Here is a 26,200-nt window from a genome sequence, read left to right on the forward strand (position 1 = left end):
AATTGGAGACACTTGAGTTATCAAACTCCTTTGTTGATTGATAATTGTTATGTTTGCTAGTTGATTTGAATTCCACTAACTCTAGTCTTTCCATAGGAATTGACTAGGACCTGAGGAATCAAATTGATTTATCCACTTGACTTACCTTCATAGTTAGAGGTTGACCAAGTGGGAGTAATGAACAATTGATAAGGATAACTAAGATAGGACTTCTAATTCTCATACCTTGCCAAGAGTTTTATTAGCTATTAGTTTTATTCTTGCAATTTACTTTCCTTGTTCAACCTTTACAAAAACCCAAAAAAATATATTTTCTCATAACCAATAATAAATATACCTCCCTGCAATTTCTTGAGGGATGACCCGAGGTTTAAATACTTCGGTTTATTTTTATTGGGTTTGCTTTAGTGACAAATAGTTTTTTGTATGAAAGGATTATTGTTAGTTTAGAAACTATACTTGTAACGAGGATTTATTTGTGAATTCTTTACTAGCAAAATCCGTTCATCATGCTACAATGATATTCTTAATTTAAAAGTCAGTCTTGGGGGAAATGAGGTCAACACTATCGAACTTGGTGGTGTTCGAACTCGAGAAGAACTATGCCCCCAACCTAGGGGAAAGTGGAAAAAGTACAAATTGGATATCACCCTGAAAAAACAACAAATATAGGGGCTAACTTGGAAGAAGCACTGAAAGAGCAGCTCATTGACCTTTTAAGAAGAAATGCCAACCTTTTTGTTTGGAAAGCCTCCGACATGCCTGGCATAGATCCCGACCTGATGTCTCACAAGCTCACCGTCTACCCGGGTTCCAGACCTATTCAGCAAAAACATTGAAAGCTTGGCCTCGAAAGGACACTAGTCATGGAAGAACAAGTTCAAGCCCAATTAGAAGTAGGATTATCCATTGTGGCTGGCCAACGTAGTTTTTGTAAAGAAACAAAACGAAAAGTGGGATGTATGTCGATTACACCAACATCAATAAGGCTTGTCCCAGGGATCCATACCCTCTTCCCAGCATCGATGCCCTGGTCGACTTAGCCTCCGACTATCGATACATGTCCTTCATGGATGCCTAGTCAGAATACAACCAAATCCTGATGTATAAGCTCGACCAAGAGAAGACCTCGTTCATAACTCCAAAAGCTAACTATTGCTATGTAGTAATGCCTTTTGGGTAAAAAAATGCTAGAGCCACATACCAACGATTGATGAACAAGGTGTTTTCCTGCCACTTAGGAAAATTTATGGAGATATATATGGACGATATGCTTGTTAAAACCAAGGTCGAATCGGAACTTTTGTTTGATCTTTCCAAGGTATTTTCCACCATAAGAAAGTATGAGATGAGGTTAAACCCCTCAAAATTCACCTTCGCAGTAGAGGCAGAAAAATTCTTAGGCTTCATGCTAACTCTGAGAGGCATAGCAGCAGACAAATGCAGAGCTATACTCGACATAAAGAGCCCGACCTATCTCAAAAAAGTTCAACAACTAAATGGAAGGTTGTTAGTGTTAAAATCACTGCCTCTATACTCAATTCTCCAAAAAAGGAAGCAGTTTGAGTGGACCCCAGAATGTGAACAAGCCTTTCAAGACTCAAAGCCTTCCTGGGACAACCCCCCATACTTAGCCGGCCAGTAGTAGGAGAAGAGCTCATTCTCTACCTAGCAGTGGTGAGCCGAGCTATAGCTTCAGCCTTGATCAGAAAAGATAAGGACGAATAACAACCTGTCTACTTTGTTAACAAAGCTTTACAAGGAGCAGTACTGAACTATCAAAAGATAGAAAAATTTGCATATGCCCTTATCCTCACCTCTCGAAGCCTCCGATCTTATTTCCAGGCACACAGCATAAAGATCTGCACTAATAAACCATGAAACATATTCTACAAAAGACAGACCTGATAGAACGGATGCTGCAATGGGCTGTAGAATTGTCTGAGTTCGACTTAAGATATGAAGCTCAAACAGCAATCAAGTCCCAATATCTCACAGACTTGATAGCTGATTACACCGAAAGTTGGGGAAGCCCAACTACATGGAGCCTCTATGTAGACGGGTCATCCAATAAAGCTGGCAGTAGAGCAAGGTATGAAGCCTGTTGATAAACCCCATTTTTAGGGTTTATCTTGTGCTTAATTTAGGAGAGTTTATGACCTTTTACCCACATTTATTCAATGAAATAGCATGGTTTCATGATTGTCTCCTAATTTGTGATTAAGTGTGAAAACATGCTTTTTAGGCCTTTAATTGCTAATTTTGATTCACCTTTGATTCCACTAGATGCTTTGATATGTTTACTAGTGATTTTAGGATTGATAAGGCTATGAATGGATCAAAGGGATGGAGAGGAAAAACATACAAGTGGAGAACTCATGAAGAAACAAGGATTTGGGATGCTGAGATCGACGCGCACGCGTGGATTGTGGAGTCGCATGGCGACGCGTACGCGTACATGACGCGTACGCGTACATGACGCGTACGCGTGGATAGGAAATTGTTAAACGACACGTACGCGTACATGGTGCGTATGTATCGATGCTCGCACGTGACTTACTTAAAGGCAAAATGCTGGGGGTGAATTCTGGGCTTCCCAAGCCCAAATCCAACTCACCTCTGATGCTATTTAACCCAAAGATTGAAGATGGATCATCTATCTAGAGTCTTAGTTAGTTTTAGTTTAAGTTTTGGAGGGAAAGTTAGTCTCTAGAGAGAGAAGCTCTTTCTTCTCTCTAGAATTAGGATTAGGTTTAGGTTTTATCTTTCTTCTCTTAGATCTAGATCTACTCCTTCTCTTGCTTCAATTTTCCTTTTGCTTTATGAATTCTTATGCAGATTTCTATTTCTCTTTCAATACAATTTATGATTTCCATGTCTTTTCATATTTGATTTGGTTTTCTATTACTGATCTCTTGCTATTATAGTTAGGTCTCTTTTTAATTCTTACAATTCATGTTGTTTACCTTTATTGCCTTTTATGTGTTTGATGAAATGCTTCTTTTAGTTATGAGTTAGATTTTGTTCCTCTTGGCCTAGGTAGAGTAATTAGTGACTCTTTAGCTATCTAATTCCTTTGTTGATTGATAATTAGAAGTTGCTAATTGACTTGAATGCCACTAAAGCTGGTCTCTCATTATGATTAGGCTAGGACTTGTGGAATCAAGTTAATCCATCCACTTGACTTTCCTCCATGGTTAGAGGTTAACTAAGTGGGAGCAATGACAATTCTCATCACAATTGAGGAGGATAGCTAGGATAGGACTTCTAGTTCTCATACCTTGCCAAGAGCTTTATGAGTTGTTAGTTTATTTCCTTTGCCATTTATATTTTTTGTCTTTTATCTCAAAAACCCCAAAATATACCTCAACCAATAACAAGAACACTTTATTGCAATTCCTAGGGAGAACGACCCGAGGTTTAAATACTTCGGTTATTATTTTTAGGGGTTTGTACTTGTGACAAACAATCTTTTGTATGAAAGGATTATTTGTTGGTTTAGAAACTATACTTGCAACGAGATTTCATTTGTAAAATTTAATACCATCAATTTTTCGTTCATCAAAATGGCGCTGTTGCCGGGGAATTGCAATTGTGCGCTTGTTATTGGTTATTGTACATATGTGAATATTGTGAATATATTTGCCTTTTGCCTCTTTGTTAGTTTTTGGTAGTTGTAGGAGTTTGTTCCCTTTATTTGTTATTAGTTTTTGTTGTTATTTTCTCTTGCTACTATGAATTCTCACTTTGGCTATGAGTTTAGTTCTAACTATATTGTAGAAAATGAGGGCTACAATGAGGATGTGTATCAAGGATGGGACAATCAAAGGTGGGAGGAGCCATATGCATATGATCAATCTTCATGGCAACAAACTCTACCAATACACTATGAACAAGAGCCACTCTATGATGCATATCGATCCAATGGCTATGGTGAATCTCCTTGTGACTTTCAAGAACCACCACCATATGCTTATGAGCTTTATCCTCAACATAACCCTCAACCACACTCACAAGCTCCTCTTTACCAAATACCTTCATATGACCCTAATCCTTATCCACCATTCCAACAACCATATGAGCCAATATGAACCATATATAGAGCCACCACCATTCCAACATCATCACTTTCAAGAGCCACCCCCTCCATACTACTACCAAGATGAACCACCTCCAATGTATGAAAAATTTCAACCACAAGATGAATACCACTTTCCACCACAACCTTCCATGGACGAATATTCATGTCCATCAATCCAAGAGCCATATGACCCTAATTATGTTATCCAAAAGGAACAAGAGTCAAGGGATCGTCTCAAGGAAGCATTGGATCAACTTCAAGTGACCATGGAGCGTGTTGTGCAACGAGTGGAAAATATGGAGAGTGTTGAACTGCCACACCTTTACCAAGAAGAACCATCTTCCTATTATGAACCCTTCCTCCAAAATAATAAACTCTCCTATCCATCCTAAGCCCCAATGGATGACAATTCTCTCGTTTTGCTACTCCAAGGGCAAGAAGAAATACAAAGGGATGTGCAACAATTCATGGCCGCCTTGGACGAGGTGGTAAACCGGTTGGCATCCCAATGCTTGGACACTCAAGGAACTCCCATGGCAACAAGTGGGGAATCAAATGAAAAGCATAGCATGAAGGAGAGATTGGAAACTCCGGTGGGAGATGAAGAATGTTGCTTTGTATTGGGACAATTGGAGAAAGCTACAATTGTTAAAAAAAAGGAAGAAGTGGTTGGGACTTAGGAGATGCAGAATCACCTTGGGAATCTAAGTTCATAGAAAATCTCTCCAACAAGATTGAATTTGATGTTGAGAAGGAAAGTGCACATCCTCCAAAGCATATTCCGTATGAAGAATTGGATGGGATAGAGCAAGAACTGAATTCCCTTGGAAATGAAGATCATGCATCCAATCTTAGTGGTGGAGAATCCTTTGAGCTTAAAGAACCTTCTCCCGATGAATTTGAAAGTGTTGTGGAGGTAAAATTCTCTCATCCTCCCATCTATGATTCGAGTGAGGGAAAAGAGTTAGATAAAATTGTTGAACAAAGGATTGAGATTAGGAGATCTTGTGAGGAGGTGGAGGTCCCTAGAAAAAGGAGGATGTGATATGCTTTGTCAAGATCTTTGGAAGCTTCTTTACCTAAGTCGCCATCTACTCTTTTATTTGAGTGGGTAAAATTCATTTCTATTAGCTTTATTATCCCGCTTGAATATGGCTTGCTTGAAACGGATGGTCAACTTAGGATGCTTTGTGGGATGAAGCGTAAAAGAAAGATGTTTCGTGGTTGGCGTTGTAAATCAAGGTTCAGTATGGTTGATACATCGAGGATGGAATATAATGGTTGGAATAATGCTCAATTAGGTGGGTCTAGAAGGATGTTTGGGCCCTTCATTGAGAAGTCACCTTGCTTGCCACCCGGATGGACTAATGATGATGAACTTAAAGACGAGTGTCAAAACAAAGTGTGGGATCCCAGATCGCACAAGGAGAATCAAATTAGGGAGCCCCAAGCTTGTGAAGAACCCCATCAAGACTTGGTGCAACTCATGGGAAATCTTGGGGCACAATGGAGAACTGATGAGTGGATATTTTATACCTTTTTTTGGTATTATTTTTATATAGTTTTTAGTATGTTTTAGTTACTTTTTAGTGTATTTTTATTAGTTTTTATGCAAAAATCATATTTCTGAACTTTACTATGATTTTTTGAGTTTTTTTTTTGTAATTTCAGGTATTTTCTGGCTGAAATTGAGGGACCTGAGCAAAAATCTGATTCAGAGGCTAAGAAAGGACTGCAGATGCTGTTGGATTCTGACCTCCTTGCACTCAAACGCGTTTTTCTGGAGCTACAAAAATTGAATTGGCGCGTTCTCAATTGGGCTGGAAAGCTAACATTTTAGGCTTTCCAGCAATATATAATAGTTCATACTTTGCCCGAGATTTGATGGCCCAAACTGGCGTAAAATGCCGGAACTGGCACCCAAGCTGGTGTTTAACTCCAAGAATGGCCTATGCACATGAAAGCTTCAAAGCTCAGCCCAAACACTCACCAAGTGGACCCTGGAAGAGGATTTCTGTACTATCTGCACTTAGTTACTCATTTTCTGTAAACCTAAGTTACTAGTTTAGTATAAAAACTACTTTTAGAGATTCATTTTGGAGGGATGACATTTTACATCTCATATTGTATCTTCTACGGCATGAGTCTCTAAACCCCATAGGTGGAGGTGAGGAGCTCTGCTGTGTCTCAATGGATTAATGCAATTACTATTGTTTTCTATTCGATCACGCTTGATTCTGTTCTAAGATACTCACTCGTACTTCAATATAAAGAATATGATGATCCGTGACACTCATCATCATTCTCAAATTTATGAACGCGTGCTTGACAACCACTCCCGTTCTATCTGAGCTCAACGTAGTCATTGGACGACAGCTTGAGTACGTATCTCTTGGGTTTCTAATCCACGAGTTTGACTTGCATCTCCTGACAATAGAGCATTCAAACCCATGAGATCAGAACCTCCATTGTTAAGGCTAGAACAAACAAGCTTCAAACTCACAAATGTTAGGCGCAGTGACAGTATGCAAAAGGACAGAGAGGTCTTATTCTGACACTAGTGAGAACCCACAGATGATTAGCCGTGCGGTAGCTGTGCTTGGTATTTTTCATCCGAGATGAGAGATTCGACAGATGATTATCCGTACAGAAGACGTGCCTGGACCATTTTCACTGAGAGGAAGGATGGTAGCTATTGAAAACGGTGATCCACTAACATACAGCCGGCCATAGAAAAAGCCATGCGTGTTTGGAAAAGAAGACAGTAGGAAAGCAGAGATTCAGACGACAGAGCATCCCCGGAACCTCAACCTGTTCCTCATTACTGAATCACAAGTATCATTCATTTCATGTTATTTACTTTTTATAAACAAAATCGTTCATATCATTTGAACCTCCTGACTAAGATTTACAAGAAGAACCATATCTTGCTTTAAGCCGGCAATCTCCGTGGGATCGACCCTTACTCACGTAAGGTATTACTTGGATGACCCAGTGCACTTGCTGGTTAGTTGTACCAGAGTTGTGAAAAGTGTGATCACAATTCCGTGCACCAAGTTTTTGGTGCCATTGCCGGGGATTGTTCGAGTTTGGACAACTAACAGTTCATCTTGTTGTTTAGATTAGGAAAAATTTATCTTTTTTGTTTTAGAGTCACTAAATTTGAGTATTTTTTATTTTCTTTTCAAAAATCTTATTTTTTCGTTATTAATCTTTAATTATTTTTAGTCTTTTATTATTGTTTTTGTTAAAATTTTAAAATTCTTGTTTTTTTTTTTCCATATTTTTTTCAAAAATTTTTAATAAAAAGATAAAAACAATAAACTAATAATTGAGTCTTCTGTTTGAGTTTAGTTTCATGTTTTAAGTTTGGTGTCAATTGCATATTTTTATTTTCCTTCAATTTTTCGAATTGCATGTTTTTATTTTTCTTCATATTTTTAATTATATGTTCTTAGTTCTTTCTTGATCTTCAAATTGTTCTTGATAATTTTCCTTATTTGATCTTTAAGTTTTCCTGTTTGGTGTCTTTTGTTGTTTATCTTATACATTTTCGAATTATTAGTGTCCCAATTATAAAAAATTTTTAAGTTTGGTGTTTTTTGTGTCCTTATTTTCTTAAAAATTTTTAAAATTTGTTCTTGGTGTTCATCTTGACATTCAAAGTTTTCTTATTTGTTTTCTTTGTTTTGATCTAAAAATTCTAAGTTTGGTGTCATTTTATTGTTTTTCTCTTTCCTCATTAAATTCAAAAAATATCTTTTCCTTTATTTACTCATCATTTTCGAATTCCTTAGGTTGACTTAGTCAAAATTTTTAAAATTTGGTACTTTCTTGTTAGTCAAGTCAAAATTTCAATTTTAAAAATTTATCTTTTTAAATCTTTTTCAAAACTTCCTAACCACTTTCTCTCTCCTCATTTTTTTTTGAAAATCCACACCAAAATTTTTTTAATTTTTTTAATTAATTAATTAATTTAGTTTTCTAATTTCTTTTATTTCTTTTTCTTCTCTTAATTTTTGAAACTTGGATCAATTTTTTTATTTACTTTATTTTAATTTCTTTAATTTAAAAAAAAGGAATAAAATTTTTATTTACAATCTACATCATCTTCCTTTCTCCATCATGGACCTAAGTGGAAATGAACAATCCAGAAGGACTCTGGGATCATATGCTAATCCCACTACTACTTCATATGGGAGTAGTATTTGTATACCCCCCATCAGAGCCAGCAACTTTGAGCTGAACCCTCAGCTCAATATCACAGTGCAGTAAAATTGCCAGTATTCCGGTCTTCCACAAGAAGAACCTACTGAGTTTCTGGCACAGTTCTTACAAATTGCTGACACAGTATGTGATAAGGAAGTAGACCAGGATATCTACAGATTATTACTATTTCGATTTGCTGTAAAAGATCAAGCTAAGAGGTGGTTAAATAACCAACCCACAGCAAGCATAAGAACATAAAAATAGTTATCAGACAAATTCTTGAATCAATATTTCCCTCCAAAAATGATGACACAGCTAAGGCTGGACATCCAAGGCTTTAAACAAGAGGATAATGAATCTTTGTATAATGCCTGGGAGAGGTACAGAGAGATGCTAAGGAAATGCCCCACTGAAATATTTTCAGAATGGGTGCAGTTAGACATCTTTTACTATGGGCTTTCAAAAAAGGCCCAGATGTCTCTAGACCACTCAGCTGGTGAATCTATACATATGAGAAAGACAATTGAAGAGCCTCAAAAGCTCATTGATATAGTTGCCAGAAATCAGCACCTGTACTCAAGTGGTGAGACCTCCATGAAAGAAGAGGCTGAGGCAGCATCCACTGAACTTAGTCCTCCAAAACAAATTGCTAAACTCAATCAGCAACTATTTTCTATAACAAAACAATTAGCAGAATTTAAAGAGATGCTACAAGAAACCAAAGATGCTAACCAGAATATGGAAAAACAATTGAATCAGACAAGACAGCAGTTATCTAAACAGATAACAGAAGAATGCCAAGCTGTTCATTTAAGGAGTGGAAAGACATTGAATGTCTCAACTCAAAGCAGCAGGAAATTAAGAAAGGAACATCTGACAGAGGATGACCAAACCACTGCCCAAAATCCCTCTGAGGACAGTAAGAGCCCAGAGAGGAATGATTCTGGCATTCAAACGCCAGAAAAGGGTGAGAAGTTGGTGTTGAACGCCCGGTGGATGGCCAATTCTAGCGTTCAAATGCCAATGAGGGATCAGACACCTGCAACTAAGCATCTCCAACCACTTCTGTAGGAAATAAACCTGCAGCATCTCAGGTTGAAGAATTTAAAGCCAAGATGCCTTATCCTCAGAAACTCTGCCAAGTGGAATAGGATAAACAATTTGCCCACTTTGCAGACTATCTCAGGACTCTTGAAATAAAGATTCCGTTTGTAGAGGTGATGCCAGGGCATTTTGGCCAGTTTCACTGACCTTTTCTTTACTGTTTTAGGGTAGTTTCATGCATTTTCTTAGGAAATAAGAAAGTTTTGGGTAGAATTTCACTTACATCTTAATTCAAGCAAACATTGTGCACTTTACATGATTTCATGAGAATTATGCAAGAATTGAATGAAAAATTGGATGATGCATGTCTCATGATTTGGATTAGAACTTTGATGCACTCTATTGCTTGATTTTAGGACAAAGGAAACAAGGAAGAACCACGTTAGCAGCCACGATAGTCTAACTAACGTAACCACTAACGTGGAATGGGAGCTAGCTTGCAACGTTAATGAGAAAAGTAATCGCCAATAACGTCCTCGAAGCCATCATAGCACACGTTAAGAGTCACGTTAACTAAGTTACCGTGAACTCTAACGTGGAAGAAGAAAATGAAGCCAACGTTAGTGACACTCACCTTTGTCACTAACGTTGGACCAAGCTCATATTGGCCACGAGCCACGTTAACTCAGTTAACGTGAACTCTAACGTGGGGAAGCAAAAGAATGGCCAACGTTAGTGACACTCACCTTTGTCACTAACATTGGACTAAGCCACTTTGAGCTACGTTAGTTCCCACGTTAACTTAGTTAACGTGGAAGCTAACATGGAGGGAGTAAGAATCGCCAACGTTAGTGACACTCACCTTTGTCACTAACGTTGGAATGAGCCACTATGAGCAACGTTAACTCCCACATTAACTTAGTTAACGTGGAAGCTAACGTGGATTGAAGAATGATAAGCCAACGTTAGTGACACTCACCTTTGTCACCAACATTGGAGATGGCTATCACCACCACGTTAGAAGCCACGTTAACCTAGTTAACGTGAACTCTAACGTGGGAAGTAGGGGCGTTTTGAAATGTTAGTGACAAAGGTAAGTGTCACTAACGTTTTCGAAGATTTGGCAAGCCTACGTTAAAGGTCACGTTAGCCACACTAACGTGAACTCTAACGTAAGGGGAAGGGAGGATTCTCAACGTTATTGGAAAAGGTAAGTCCCAATAACATGTGCGAAGGACCAAGAGGCAACGTTAGTGGTCACGTTGGTGCCACTAACGTTGAAATTAACATGGATAATCCTTGGGTTAGGAACGTTAGTGAAAAAGGCGACTGCCACTAACGTTCTCGAACCCACACTTTCACTTAACGTTAACGCCACTAACGTCCTAAGCTAAACGTCCCTGCCCACTTCATACTTTCTCTCTTTCTCTCTGCAAGTAAAGCTAAGCCCACTGAAGAAGATAACTGCTTCAAACTCAAGATCCAAGGCCCATATCCAAGATTTGAAGAACCAACTAGAAGATCAGAAGAGTAGTATATATAGGGGTAGTTTTGAATTAGAAAAGGGGGGTTGGAAATTGGAGAACTACTCTCTGTATTTTACTTTCTCTGCAGCTTTTAGTTTAATTCTCAGAATGTACTCTCCATCTATGCTTTTCATTCCCAGAGCTATGAACAACTAAACCCCTTTCATTGGGTTAGGGAGCTCTGTTGTAATTTGATGGATCAATATTAGTTTTCATTATTCTTCTTCTATCTTTTCTCTTGATTTTACTAGAAAGCTTTCAATCTTCATTCAATTGGGTAGTTATCTTGGAAAAGAAGCTATTCATACTTGGATCTCTTCTGAACTTTGGAAGAGGAATGAAGAGATCATGCTAGAAATGCTTTCTCATGTTGGACTAAATTGGGGTTTGGATGGATATAGTGACATATAATCCTACCAACACTTTGATTTAGAAATACATGTGGTATAATCAGTGACCATACTTCATCTCTTCTCATGAGCATTTGACCAAGGAATTGGCTATTGATCAAGATTTGAGAGATTGAATTACCAAGAAATTGGAATTCGATCACTTAAGATTGCCAAGGAGATCAATGAATGCATTGATTGAGGAAGAGATGGAAATGAACTTGATCCGGAGAATGCAACATCTCCTAAGCCCAATGAATTCCCCATTTCTGATCTTACCCATTCTCTTTACTTTCCGCTATTTACATTCAGTCTTTATTTCCAGCATTTACGTTTCTGCTATTTACTTTACCGCCATTTAATTTTCTACAAATCACAAATCCAATTCTGCTTAGTTCAACTAGAACATTCCTCTAATTAAAGTTGCTTGACCAATCAATCCCTGTGGGATTCGACCTCACTCTATTGTGAGTTTTTACTTGACGACAATTCGGTATACTTGCCGAAGGAAAATTGTTGAGAGACAAGTTTCCGTGCATGAATTTTATGGCGCCGTTGCCGGGGATTGATTTGGTATCAACATTGATTAAATTGGAGGATAACTAGATTGAGCATTTTTCTTTTGTTTAATTTAAGTTCATTTGAGTAATTTACTTTCTGTTCAGTTATTTTCTCCTATTTCCCCTACTTTTTTTTTAGTTGTTTACAATTCAGTCCACTAACCCACTAACTGTTTGATATATTGCATCACTCACACTAACAGCAATTCTAACAGAAATACTTTCTGCATCTATTTCCTTGCTTGTGCCTTGTTGGTTGTATGACAGGGAGAAGAAGCGGGGCTTCCCTTTGATTCTGAACCTGAGAGGACCTTCCTTAGATTAAGGAGGGAAGCAAGAGGAAAGAGAGTAGTTGGTGCTGAGGAAGAGGAGGAGTATTTTGAACCAAACATGGATGAAAATATGGAGAACCATCATGAAGAAGAGGCTCACAACCATGGCAGAGAAGGTCTAGTAAATCATGCTGGGCAGGAGAGAAGAGTTTTAGGCTTTTATATCAATGCAAACCCAGGAAACTGTGGAAGTAGCATTCAAAAGCCAACCATATATGCCAACAACTTTGAACTAAAGCCACAGCTTATCACCCTTGTTCAGAATAACTGTTCGTTCGGAGGAGGTGTCCAAGAAGACCCCAACCAACATTTAACCACCTTCCTGAGGATATGTGATACTATGAAGTCTAACGGTGTTCATCCTGACACCTATAGACTACTCTTATTTCCCTTCTCACTCAAGGACAAGGCATCTAAATGGCTGGAGTCCTTCCCAAAGGAGAGCTTAACAACCTGGGAAGATGTGGTGAACAAATTCTTGGCAAGATTCTATCCTCCTCAAAGAATCAACAGGTTGAGAGCTGAGGTTCAAACTTTCAGGCAACAAGATGGTGAGACTCTCTACGAAGCATGGGAGAGGTTTAAGGACCTGACAAGAAGATGCCCGCCAGATATGTTCAATGAATGGGTGCAGTTGCACATTTTCTATGAAGGTCTTTCATATGAATCAAAGAAGGTAGTAGACCACTCATCTGGGGGATCTCTGAACAAGAAGAAGACCATTGAAGAAGCCATAGATGTCATTGAGACTGTAGTAGAGAATGACTATTTCTATGCTTCTGAAAGAGGCAACACTAGAGGAGTGATGGAGCTAAACAATGTGGATGCACTGCTGGCCCAAAACAAGCTTATTACCAAGCAGCTGGCTGACCTCACCAAGAAAATGGAGAGGAACCAAGTAGCAGCAATCACCACCTCATCAACAACCCAAGAGGGGGTGAATGCAGAGGCAGAAGGTGAACATGAACAAGCCAACTATATTGGAAACTCACCCAGGCAGACCCATAATCCATACTCCAAGACCGACAACCCTGGTTGGAGGAATCACCCAAACTTTGGGCGGAGAAATCAACAAGATCAAGGCCAAGATCAGAGACGTCACAACCCCAACAACCATGCAGCTCACCAACATTCCATACAGAGATCATATCAACACCACCCTAATAACACCTCTCCACATCCATACCAAAACCAAAATAACCCAACTCATCTATCCAATTACAACCTACCATCATCTGAAGATAGACTCTCCAGAATTGAGACTTTACTTGAAGGCATATGCAAGGAGATTCAAGATAATAAGGTGTTCAAGGAGGAGGTGCGAGCCAATATCAAGAATCAGGGAGACACCATCAAGGGGCTGGAATTTCAAGTGGGATACCTCTCTGAGTAGATTCCCAAACCTACAGACAGCTTCCCAAGTGACACAGAGAAAAACCCGAGAGGTGAACCAAAGAAAGTTAGATGGGAAGATTGCAAGATGGTCACTATAAGTGATAAGAAGACCGAGGACGAACCGAACAAACCATTAGAACAACCTGGAGATACATCAGCAGAGAAACAGGAAGAGGAGCACCAAGCACCCAAAATTTCACAGAAGGAGCTGATAAGACTCTATGCACCTTTTCCCCAATTACTCAATGGTGGTGTAGAGAAGAGAATATACTCAAGGTTTCTTGACATATTTGCATCTCTCCATGTAAACATACCATTCATCAAGGCCCTCCAACAAATGCCCTCATACATTAAGTATATGAAGGAGCTGTTGACCAGGAAAAGCTCACGCAAAGGAGGACAAACAATAGTGATGAATAAGGAGTGCAGTGCTCTCATTCAACTAGAGTTGCCGACAAAGAGGAAGGACCTCGGGAGTTTTCACATCCCCTGGGCCATAGGAGAAACAATGTTTGATAAAGGACTTTGCGATCTGGGAGCAAGCATCAACTTAATGCCTTTATCCCTTATGAGGAAGCTACAGATAAATGAGATAATACCCACAGATATAGTTATCAGGCTGGCTGACAAAACTCAAAAACAAGCAGTAGGAGTGGTTGAAAATGTGCTGGTGAAGGTTGGAAAATACTTCCTGCCCACATACTTTGTCATATTGGACATGGAAGAGAGTCACCTCCACCCAATCATATTGGGAAGACCATTCCTAGCTACAGCCAGAGCACTTATAGATGTGGAGCGAGGGGAGCTAATTTTGAGGATCCATGATGAACAACTCACTTTCAATGTTTTCAAGCCCTCACAAGAAACAGATCAAGAGAACAAAGAACCAAGGAAAGATCACAGTAAGATACTGAAGGAAGAAACAAGCACTGAAGCACAACCAGCACATCTGGGAATCCCCTTGGTAGATGAACAAGGCAATCAGCAGCTATCACAGCTCAAGGAAAACCAGGAGGAACCTAAACCACCAGAGTTATATGAGACCAGCAACAAAATCTCCTTGGAAGAGGAGGTCACAAAGAGCAAGGCAACATCAAAAGGAACAAGGAAGAAGGTACCAAGGAGGTAGAGGAACAAGAAGATCCCTACAGAGGACTTCTCTCCAGGGGATAAAGTAATCTCAGCTTACTTCCCAGCCATTCCTCCGATCTCCCCACCATCCCATCATTTCAACTTCTTTGTCAGGAGTTGGATATAACATCTTCTGAAACTCTTTTCCTTTATCTTTTTGTCTCGGCCAAACCTGGGGGTTCCTCCAAAAGGAAAGCTTCCTGGGTTTCTTTCAGGTCGGCCCAGGGGCATAAAGTTTTTGCCATGTATGATGAGTCGTTTAAAGATTTTAAGAACTATTTTTTCCGAGTCCGTGCCATTGAGGGGGTTCGCCCCTTTTTTCTTGATGAGAATGATGAACCTGCTTTTCCTCTGGAGTGGCAAAAGAATGTAAGAGTGCCACGTTACACGTGGGAAATGCTTAGTGAGGTTGAGCGGGTCTTTGTGGTCATTCTTGAAGATCTGTGGGGGAAGCCATCCCACCTGGACACGAAGAGATTTTTGAGTAATCCATCTTTGGTTCGGGCTGCTTTGGGTACTGCCTGATTTATTTTTATACTTGCTCTCAGGCTTTGTTTTTCCTGTGTTGTAACTTGTCTTTTTTTTTTGTGTTTTTCAGAGATGTCTGATGCGCATAAACTTGTTATGCTACGATTTAGGAAATTGCACGATCGGCAAAATTCCTTCCGGCAAGTGCACCGGTTATCGTCGTCAAGTACAAACTCACAATAGAGTGAGGTCAAATCCCACAAGGATTGGTTGAGTGAGCAATTCGGATTAGAAGTGTGTTCTAGTTGAGCGGAATCAAGATTTGAGATGAGAATTGCGGAATGTAAAATTGGCGGGAAAAGTAAATGACAAGAAAATTAAATGGCTGAATCTTAAATTGCATGAATTAAAGTGCAGAATGTAAATTGCTGAAATTAAAAGGGAATGGGGATGATTGCAAGAATTGAATTGCAGAATGTAAAGAGAAAGTGGAAATCAGAAATGGGGAATTCATTGGGTTTAGGAGATATTGAAATCTCCGAATCAAAACATGTAAATCTCTTCCTCAACCAATGCATTCATTGAATTTTGCTTGGCAATCTTATATGATTGGATCCCAATTCCTTGGCTCATCAATGCTCTCTAAAAACAAACAAATTCCCAATCCCTTGGTTTAAATGTTCATAAGAAGAGATGATGCTTGATCACTGATTATACCACACAATTTCATGAACCACAATTTGGTAGGATTACATGTCACAATATCCATCCAAACCCCAATCCAATCCACTGTGAGAAAGCTTCTCTAGCATGAATCCTCCATTCCTTTCCCAAGGCTCCGAAGGATTCCAAGTATGAGTAGTCTCTTTCCCAAGACAACTACTCAATGGAATTAGATCGAGAAGCTTTCTAACAAAATTCAAGAGAAAAGATTGAAGAAGAAGATAAACTATTATTGATTCATTGAATTACAATAGAGCTCCCTAACCCAATGAAAGGGGGTTTAGTGAATCATAGCTCTGAATTCAATTACAAAGAAAAAGAAACTAGCTAAAAGTGAAAGTAAAGGGTCTTTCTAACTTAACTTCTATCCTATTTATACACTTTCTATATTGAGCTTCAGTTGTGCTTCTTGGGCTTTGAGGCCTCTCCTTGCTTTCCTTTTGCCTTGGGTTTATGATCCATCATCTTGATGAGGTTGTTGATCCAGATCCTGTAACATTTATTGAGCCAACTTAGTGATAATCAAATAATGACACATGACTCAATAAATTGAGATTTCAAATTCATCAATACTTCAGGCCCAATCCCATAAACCATGATATTCAATTGGGTTTCATACCAAAGTAAGTTTAAGTTAATAATTGTGCTCAAAGACTAACTTAAATCACAATATTTTTGGCCCAGAAACCCTTTTCAAGAGTGGCGTTTAAGTTGTAGTTTAAGCTTAAACTGCAACTTAAACGCCAGACACTTCCAGTGAGGCCATTTGTAGAAGCACGTTTAAGCTTCAGTTAAGGTTAAACTGAAGCTTAAACGTGGAAATGGAAGAAGGTAGCCCTGGAGAGTCATGTAGTCGAACACGTTTAAGCTTCAGTTTAAGGTTAAACTGAAGCTTAAACGTGGAGATAGGAAGGGCAGCCCTGGAGGTCGAACACGTTTAACCTCTAGTTTGAGGTCAAACTGGAGGTTAAACGTGGAAAAGGGTGGAGGCATACTGGAAGTCGAACACGTTTAACCTCCAGTTTGAGGTCAAACTGGAGGTTAAACGTGGAAGCTTGGAATGGTGGCCCTGGAGGTGTCGAACACGTTTAACCTCCAGTTTGGGGTCAAACTGGAGGTTAAACGTGGAGATGGAGAGAGCAACCCTGGAGTGAAAAAACTATCGAACACGTTTAAGCTCCAGTTTGAGTCAAACTGGAGCTTAAACGTGGAATGGCCCCTGGTACTCTTCCTGGTTCTGGCGTTTAACCTCCAGTTTGAGGTCAAACTGGAGGTTAAACGTGGAACTCCTCCCTGGGTGGCATACTCATTCTGGCGTTTAACCTCCAGTTTGAGGTCAAACTGGAGGTTAAACGTGGAATGCTCCTTAAGTGAGGCTTTTCATTCTGGCGTTTAACCTCCAGTTTGAGGTCAAACTGGAGGTTAAACTTCAATCCCAGCATCTCTTATCCTTCATGATTTTGGCGTTTAAGCTCCAGTTTAGGCTTAAACTGGAACTTAAACTCCACATGTGATATTCAAGCTTCCTTTATTGATTTTGTTGCTTCCTTGCTTAGCCTCTTCTTCCCTGAAATCATCCAAACAATTGCATCAAAGTCTTGCAAAATTTCATGAGAAATCTTTCATTCATAGCATTTAAGTAATATAACTAAAACTCATGGAATTTGCATCAAAATCATATTGTTTGGATGGTTCATTACTTTGTTCTTCATTTAACCATTTTTGGTTACTTTAAGCTCAAGAAAATGCATAAAACAACTAAAACTAACAGAAACATGCTAGTGAAACTAGCCTATGATGCCTTGGCATCACAACACCAAACTTAATACTTGCTTGTCCCTAAGCAAGTCCTGAGTTATTTGAGAAGAAAGTATGAACAGAAAGTAATTACATTGGCTATATTAGCAAGCATTTGAAGTTCATCAGAAGGGTTCTATGCAGAAAGTTGCAGCATCACTTTTTCATACTTATCAGGTAGGATTATCACTTTTTCATTGCATCCATCAAAAATTGCTATGGCCTCCTGTTATTCTTATGTCTTTGGCACTTTTCTTTTGTTTTTCTTTTCCTTTTCTTAGAGCTTCTTTTGCTCCTTGTTTGCTTAGTGTCATGTGTTGCACAAGCCTTTGGCATTTTCTTTTTCTTATCAGTGCACTACACATATCCACTTTAGGCATTTTAGTTCACATTTCTTCTTGAGACATTGGTGCCCAGCACCTCTTTGTGTGACTAAATGTTTTGTATTGAGGTTGCTCTTGATAATGGATTTTTGGTTGATAATCCCGGGTTAGTTAACCCAAGTTACCAAGTGTTGAAACACTCCTCAGAACCTATTCATCCAAGCATATCCTTAATACATAAACACCACAGGCATTTGTCTCAGAAGTTCAAACCATTGGTGCCTAGCTTATTTTCTCAATTTTTTTTGCTTTTTGGTTGCCTTTTTCCGTGGCTTTTTCTTTTCCTTTTTCTTTCTTTTTCATGGCCAAAGACATTTATTCATCAAGATCCATAGACAATTTTTACTTATACATAAAAAATGATAATTCTACACTTCTAATTTTAGTGATGTGACTAAACAATCAAGCATGCATACCACCACTTAATTCTACTTGATTTGTCACTAATTTAGCCAAGTTACTTTTGTTCAAACTTTTCTTTTATTTTTGGAAACAGAACAAGCATGGCACGCACTTGTTTAAGAAGGTGAAGTTATATCCAAACATCTAGGCACTCACTTTATTCAAAGCACTTAACAAACACACATACTAAAAAAACGACTCATAAAAAAAAAACTCCACCTAACACTTAAATGACTGATGATGAAAATACGTTCATAAAGACAATTCACCAATTATCATTTGATTATTAAGGAACGAGACCACGTCTTATTTATTGCTTGGTTCTTCTTAATTCTTGGGATCCTGCTTCTTCTTGCTTCCTGCCTCTTTTTGACCACTTGTGCTTCCTTTGTCTTTTCTTATGAGTTTTTTCCAGAATCCAGCCTTTTTCATCGTTTCTTCCACTCCTTTTTCAAGGATCATTGCCTTGTTTATTTCTCCTTCTTTCCTCCCTTTGAAATACTCATCATAAGCTGGGAATGCTGGGTCCATCTTGTGTAGATGTTCCCCTATGTAGTTAAGCTTGATTTGCGAACTGATGTTGTAGTCAGCTTGGACTGAGTATCTTGCATTCTGTAAAGTAGTGGCTTCCTTGATTGCCAAGACATTGGCATCTTGGTGTTGGCATATGTGGCCGAAGGATTCCTGTAAGTGTAGATTTTGTTCCCTTTGCAGATCAAAGAATCTTGATTCAAAGTTCCTTTGCATATCCATCATTTTTAGATGAAAGTCTTCTTGTCTTTCCTGAGACCTCATGTATTGTTGAGACATTCCTTCCATGATTTCCTGCATTCTGCTCATATCCATGGGGTCTCTGGGAATTCGTTGTCTTCTTTCAGGAGTTGCTTGCTCTTCTTGCTCTTCTTCTCTGTCTTCTCCTTCCTGTCTTTCTTGTCCTGCTTCTTGCTCGGCTTCCACTTGTTGCCCTTCTTCATTTCTTCTTCTTGTATGTCTTGGAGGAGTTGGGCCAAGAGTCATTCTGTGTGCAGTTATGGCCAGCCCAGGATATAGCCAATTAGGTCTTTCATCCTCAAGTGGTACTTGGGCATCGATGCATAGTCTAATGATGGTGCTAGGGAAATGAAGCCAGGATTCAGGGTCACTTTTCTCACTAAACTCTTGTATCTGTTCAGCAATGAGTTTATGAACCTTGATCTCTCCTCCAACCATAATGCAATGTAGCAAGATGGCTCTTTTAGGGACTATTTCTGAAGAGTTTGCAGTGGGTAGGATGGATCTCCTAACTATTGCATACCACCCTTTAGCTTCAGGTGTTAGGTCTCCTCTTCTCAAGACTCTTGGAGCCCCTCTTGTTTTTCTCACCCATTCAGCTCTGATGGCACAAAGGTCTTCAGCAATAGTTGTATAGTCAGGTTCTCCTCTCATCCTTTCTTCATAACTTGCTTGGCTGAAATGTATGTTTTTCAGGCCAAGAGTTTTCATGATTGCTTTGGGACTGAAGTCAACTTCCACCCCTCTCACATAGCTTTTGTATGTGGGGTTCTTGGTTTGATCCTCCCTTACTGCATTTGCATAAAATTCCTTCACCAAGTTGATGTTGATTCTATTGATTGGCTTAGTTAGGAGCTCCCACTTCCTCTTTTTAATCTTTTCCCAAACACCTGGGAACTCATCCTTTTCAAGTTCAAAGGGGACCTCAGCTAGTACCGTTTTAGGTCTCATCCATTCGGCTTGAATCTCATGGAACACTGATCTGTATCTCCATGCATCGAATCCCCTGTTTTCCTCCATTGGCTGCTTGTCTTTTCTTCTTTTGTGGCTAGATGAAGCTGCCATTTTGGTAAGTGACAACTAAAGTTGACAAGGTGAAGCAAGAAGTGTTGTTGGAGGTGTGGTGAGATTGTTTTCGGCAAGAGATGGTTATGCTATGATGAAGGAAAAAGTGTATGAAGGAGGATTGATGGTGTGGGACTCGTTCCCCAAGTGGTTCTTTATAGTGCCCATGAGTGAAAAATGAACGGCTAGGGTGGTTTGTGAAGGGTGGCTTGATGGTAAATATATGAATTGTAGATAAGGACGATTGGCTTTTCATTTTCTTGGAAGTATTCTGGATGCATTAGGTTGTACATGTAGCTTTCTTTTCTTGCAGAACTTCCTTTTCCCATGTGTTAGTTTCAAAGATTTGTGAATTTTCTTTTTGACCAAGCACGTACCTCCCTTTGTCTTTTTCCTCCATTTTTGTCTTTTCTTTTGTACCTGCACAAACAAACAAATTTGCTATCATTTTTCGGTCCATGTGAATTATGAATAGTATTTGCACATGTAAATCAATGCTTGTCTTTATGAGCTTATAGCCGTGACTTCTACATGAATGCACACTTATTATTTGGACACCAAACTTAGTTTTTGGTTAAGTCTCCTGATGACATGAAATCCATATTGGTTGTCCTTAATGAGTGTGCATATTTCTAATAAATCATAGTCACCTTGGCTCTTTGATTCTAAACAAAGTGACTACCCTAAGTAATTGAAACTAAAGCATTAAAACATATGAATGGTATACTTGTCATGAATTTTGAAATCCAGAGGAACTTCTTGCTTTTCATAAACTGTGTTCAAAAAGAACACCAAACTTAATGTTTGGTTGTGCACCTTGAATGAAAGATGGAATTCAATTTGAGTAAGATTTGGGAGTGCCATCAGGCACACCAAACTTAGAGACCAATTGTAATTTACATGCACGGTTTAGTGCACTTAATCAATAGTTGTCCTGAGGATTCAAGTTCATGCATAAGAAACCATACTTTATTAGATGTAAAGCAAAGCACTAAAGATTAAGGATACTAAAAACATGGGTTGCCTCCCATGAAGCGCTTCTTTAACGTCACTAGCTTGACGGTTGTCCCTTGTTAGGGTGGATTGTAGTGCTTGACGTCCTCTCCTCTCACTATGAAAACGTCCCCTCTTGATTCATTCATGACCTCTAAATGTTCCATAGAAAGAACTTTCTTGATTGTGAACACTTGAGGGAGCTGGGAAGGAATGGTCTTGAGGCCAGGTGGGATTGGCAGATAATGACTTGAGATCACTTTATCCCCTGGAGAAAAACCTTCAGTGGGAATTTTCTTGTTTCTCCATCCTCTTGGCAATCTCCCTATCACTCTTCCCTTTCTCTTGAGGATTTCTTCATTGACCTTTATGTCAGGAGGATCCTTCTGATCTGTTTCCACTGATTCTTGTGGCTCTAACTCTTGCAACTCTTGTTTGCCTTCCAATGACTGTTTTAGAGTCTCAGCTGCTGGATTACTTTCCTCCAAACACGGATGGCTACTATCATCTTTAGGCCTTTCAGATTCTGGTTCAGGTTCAGATGCAGGTTTGAAGATTTTGAACATGAGCTGTTCATCATGTATTCTCAGAATTAGTTCTCCTTGTTCTACATCTATGAGCGCTCTAGTAGTGGCTAGAAATGGTCTGCCCAGAATGATAGGGTGTAAATAGCTTTCCTCCATGTCCACAATGACAAAGTCTGTGGGGAAATAATAATCTCCTACTTTCACCAGCACATTTTCAACTACCCCTTCAGCTTGCTTCTGAGTTTTGTCAGCCAGTTGTATGATTACATCAGTGGATCTCACCTCGTTCAGTTGTAGCCTCTTCATAAGAGTTAGAGGCATCACATTTATGCTAGCTCCTAGATCACAGAATCCTCTGTCAATTTTTGTTTCTCCTATGATGCAAGGGATATGAAAACTTCCTGGGTCCGTTTTCTTAGAGAGTGTGTCCTTCTTGATGAGAGCACTGCATTCTTTGTTCATTGTTACCGTTTGTCCTCCCTTCAAAACTCTTTTCTTGCTTAACAATTCCTTTAAATATTTGATGTGTGTGGGCATTTGATGAAGAATCTCAAGAAAGGGAATATTGACATGCAGAGAATTAAATGTCTCTAGAAACCTTGAATAGGTTTTCCTTTTTTCACCTCCTCCTAACCTCTCAGGAAATGGTGCTTTTGGTTGGTATACTTCCATCATGCCTTTTTGCAGATCCTTGGCTTGCTCAGTTCCACTTTCCTGCTTAACTTCTTCCATATCTTCTTTCAAGATTTCTGGTTCCTGCTGTGAGGACCTGATTCCTCCTTCTTCTGAGACTTCCTTCAATATGGTGATGGCCTTGCACTCTTCCCATCTTACTCTCTTTTGTTCCCCCTTAGGATTCTTTTCTGTGTCACTAGGGAACACTGCAGTTGATTTGGGTGCCTGTTGAGATAGCTCTCCTACTTGAGATTCCAACCTTTTGAGTTTTTCACCATGGTTTCTTAAGGTAGTTCTCACATCATCCCTGAAGCTCTTCAATTCAATTATGTCTTGGCTCATGGTTGCCATCATTCCTTCCATCCGGTTTAATTGATCTTGAAATTGTTGGTTCGGATTAGGTTGGGTATGTTGATTATTTTGGCCATGATATGATGATTGGGGGTAAGTGTTTTGTGTGGCTTGGTATGATCTTTGGTTGGAGTTTTGGTATGTGGAATTGTTTTGTTGGTTGTGGTTGTAAGGTTTGTGGTTTTGTGGTTGGGTTTGTTGGTTTCCCCACCCAAAGTTTGGGTGGTTTCTCCAGCCTGGGTTGTAAGTGTTGGAGTGTGGATCATATGATTGCCTTTGTTGGTTTCCCACATAGTTAACCTCATCCCAATCACCTCCTTCAATGCCTACTTCCTCTTGATCTTGTGTGTGTATTGCAGCCACTTGCTTTGTTTCTAATTGCCTGGTAAGCTCTGCTAGTTGCTTGGCAAACACCTTGTTTTGGGCTAGAATTGTATCAACATGGTTCAGCTCCATGACTCCCTTAGTGTTGTGCCTTTCTGATGCATAGTAGTACTCATTCTCAGCCACTGTCTCGATCACTTCAATGGCTTCTTCCACGGTCTTTTTCTTGTTCAATGAACCTCCTGATGAATGGTCTACAGCCTTCCTTGATTCATAAGAGAGCCCATCATAGAAGATGTGCAATTGCACCCAATCATGGAACATGTTTGGTGGGCATTTCCTTGTCAAGTCCTTGAATCTCTCCCATGCCTCGTAGAGAGTTTCACCATCTTGTTTTCTAAAAGTTTGGACCTCAGATCGAAGCCTATTGACCTTTTGTGGAGGGTAGAAACGTGCCAGAAACTTGCCTTCCACCTCATCCCATGTGGTTAGACTCCCCCTTGGGAATGATTCCAGCCACTTAGCTGCCTTGTCCCTAAGTGAAAATGGGAACAAGAGCAGTTTATAGGCATCTTCCTGGACTCCATTGGACTTCACAGTGTCACAAATTCTCAGGAATTTTGTGAGATGTTGGTTTGGGTCTTCATTAGCACTTCCTCCAAAGGAACAATGATTTTCCACCAATGATATTAGCTGTGGCTTGAGCTCAAAATTGTTGGCCTGAATGGGTGGTTTCTGGATGCTACTACCACAATTCCCAGAGGTTGGGTTTATGTATGAACTAAGAACCCTCCTCTCGGGAATGGCATTGTTTCCATCAGCTCTCTCATGGTTGTGAACTTCTCTATCCATGTTGAGATCTAGAGCTTCCTCAAAATTGTCCTCAGATTCTCCTTCAGATTCCTCTTCTCCCACTACTCTCTTCCCTCTTGCTTCCCTTCTAAGTCTATGAAGGGTCCTTTCCGGTTCGGTATATGGAGGAGTTGATGTCTCTCCTCTCCTACCTGTCATACAAGAACACAGCTCAAACACAAACAAGTAAAATACTCTTGGTTAATGGAAGAGTATGGTTAGCTCAATTGAGGAATTAATTCAAACAGTTAGTGAGTCAGTGAGTTAGTTGCATGAATTTAAAGGCATAAAGAAGGAAAGCATGTAACCAAGTGCAGAAATTAAAATTCAACAAGTATTTAGAACAGAATTAACAAAGCAAGAGAAAATTGCTCAATCTAGTTAGCTTCCAATTTGAGAATTGTCAATCGAAAACCAATCCCCGGCAACGGCGCCATAAACTTGATGCGCATAAACTTGTTATGCTACGATTTAGGAAATTGCACGATCGGCAAAATTCCTTCCGGCAAGTGCACCGGTTATCGTCGTCAAGTAAAAACTCACAATAGAGTGAGGTCGAATCCCACAAGGATTGGTTGAGTGAGCAATTCGGATTAGAAGTGTGTTCTAGTTGAGCGGAATCAAGATTTGAGATGAGAATTGCGGAATGTAAAATTGGCGGGAAAAGTAAATGACAAGAAAATTAAATGGCTGAATCTTAAATTGCATGAATTAAAGTGCAGAATGTAAATTGCTGAAATTAAAAGGGAATGGGGATGATTGCAAGAATTGAATTGCAGAATGTAAAGAGAAAGTGGAAATCAGAAATGGGGAATTCATTGGGTTTAGGAGATATTGAAATCTCCGAATCAAAACATGTAAATCTCTTCCTCAACCAATGCATTCATTGAATTTTGCTTGGCAATCTTATATGATTGGATCCCAATTCCTTGGCTCACCAATGCTCTCTAAAAACAAACAAATTCCCAATCCCTTGGTTTAAATGTTCATAAGAAGAGATGATGCTTGATCACTGATTATACCACACAATTTCATGAACCACAATTTGGTAGGATTACATGTCACAATATCCATCCAAACCCCAATCCAATCCACTGTGAGAAAGCTTCTCTAGCATGAATCCTCCATTCCTTTCCCAAGGCTCCGAAGGATTCCAAGTATGAGTAGTCTCTTTCCCAAGACAACTACTCAATGGAATTAGATCGAGAAGCTTTCTAACAAAATTCAAGAGAAAAGATTGAAGAAGAAGATAAACTATTATTGATTCATTGAATTACAATAGAGCTCCCTAACCCAATGAAAGGGGGTTTAGTGAATCATAGCTCTGAATTCAATTACAAAGAAAAAGAAACTAGCTAAAAGTGAAAGTAAAGGGTCTTTCTAACTTAACTTCTATCCTATTTATACACTTTCTATATTGAGCTTCAGTTGTGCTTCTTGGGCTTTGAGGCCTCTCCTTGCTTTCCTTTTGCCTTGGGTTTATGATCCATCATCTTGATGAGGTTGTTGATCCAGATCCTGTAACATTTATTGAGCCAACTTAGTGATAATCAAATAATGACACATGACTCAATAAATTGAGATTTCAAATTCATCAATACTTCAGGCCCAATCCCATAAACCATGATATTCAATTGGGTTTCATACCAAAGTAAGTTTAAGTTAATAATTGTGCTCAAAGACTAACTTAAATCACAATATTTTTGGCCCAGAAACCCTTTTCAAGAGTGGCGTTTAAGTTGTAGTTTAAGCTTAAACTGCAACTTAAACGCCAGACACTTCCAGTGAGGCCATTTGTAGAAGCACGTTTAAGCTTCAGTTAAGGTTAAACTGAAGCTTAAACGTGGAAATGGAAGAAGGTAGCCCTGGAGAGTCATGTAGTCGAACACGTTTAAGCTTCAGTTTAAGGTTAAACTGAAGCTTAAACGTGGAGATAGGAAGGGCAGCCCTGGAGGTCGAACACGTTTAACCTCCAGTTTGAGGTCAAACTGGAGGTTAAACGTGGAAAAGGGTGGAGGCATACTGGAAGTCGAACACGTTTAACCTCCAGTTTGAGGTCAAACTGGAGGTTAAACGTGGAAGCTTGGAATGGTGGCCCTGGAGGTGTCGAACACGTTTAACCTCCAGTTTGGGGTCAAACTGGAGGTTAAACGTGGAGATGGAGAGAGCAACCCTGGAGTGAAAAAACTATCGAACACGTTT

At 39.4% G+C, this 26,200-nt stretch overlaps 1 non-coding gene across 1 annotated transcript; it reads left to right on the top strand.

Moving 5' to 3' along the window:
* Positions 1 to 23,468: 23,468 nt before the first annotated feature.
* LOC112786969 (small nucleolar RNA R71) lies at positions 23,469 to 23,572 on the top strand. The gene has a single exon (XR_003194409.1). It is a non-coding gene; the product is annotated as a small nucleolar RNA R71 (small nucleolar RNA).
* The last annotated feature ends 2,628 nt before the right edge of the window (positions 23,573 to 26,200 follow it).

The sequence above is a fragment of the Arachis hypogaea genome, chromosome 20, assembly GCF_003086295.3.
Source record: "Arachis hypogaea cultivar Tifrunner chromosome 20, arahy.Tifrunner.gnm2.J5K5, whole genome shotgun sequence".
Taxonomy (NCBI): Eukaryota; Viridiplantae; Streptophyta; class Magnoliopsida; order Fabales; family Fabaceae; genus Arachis; species Arachis hypogaea.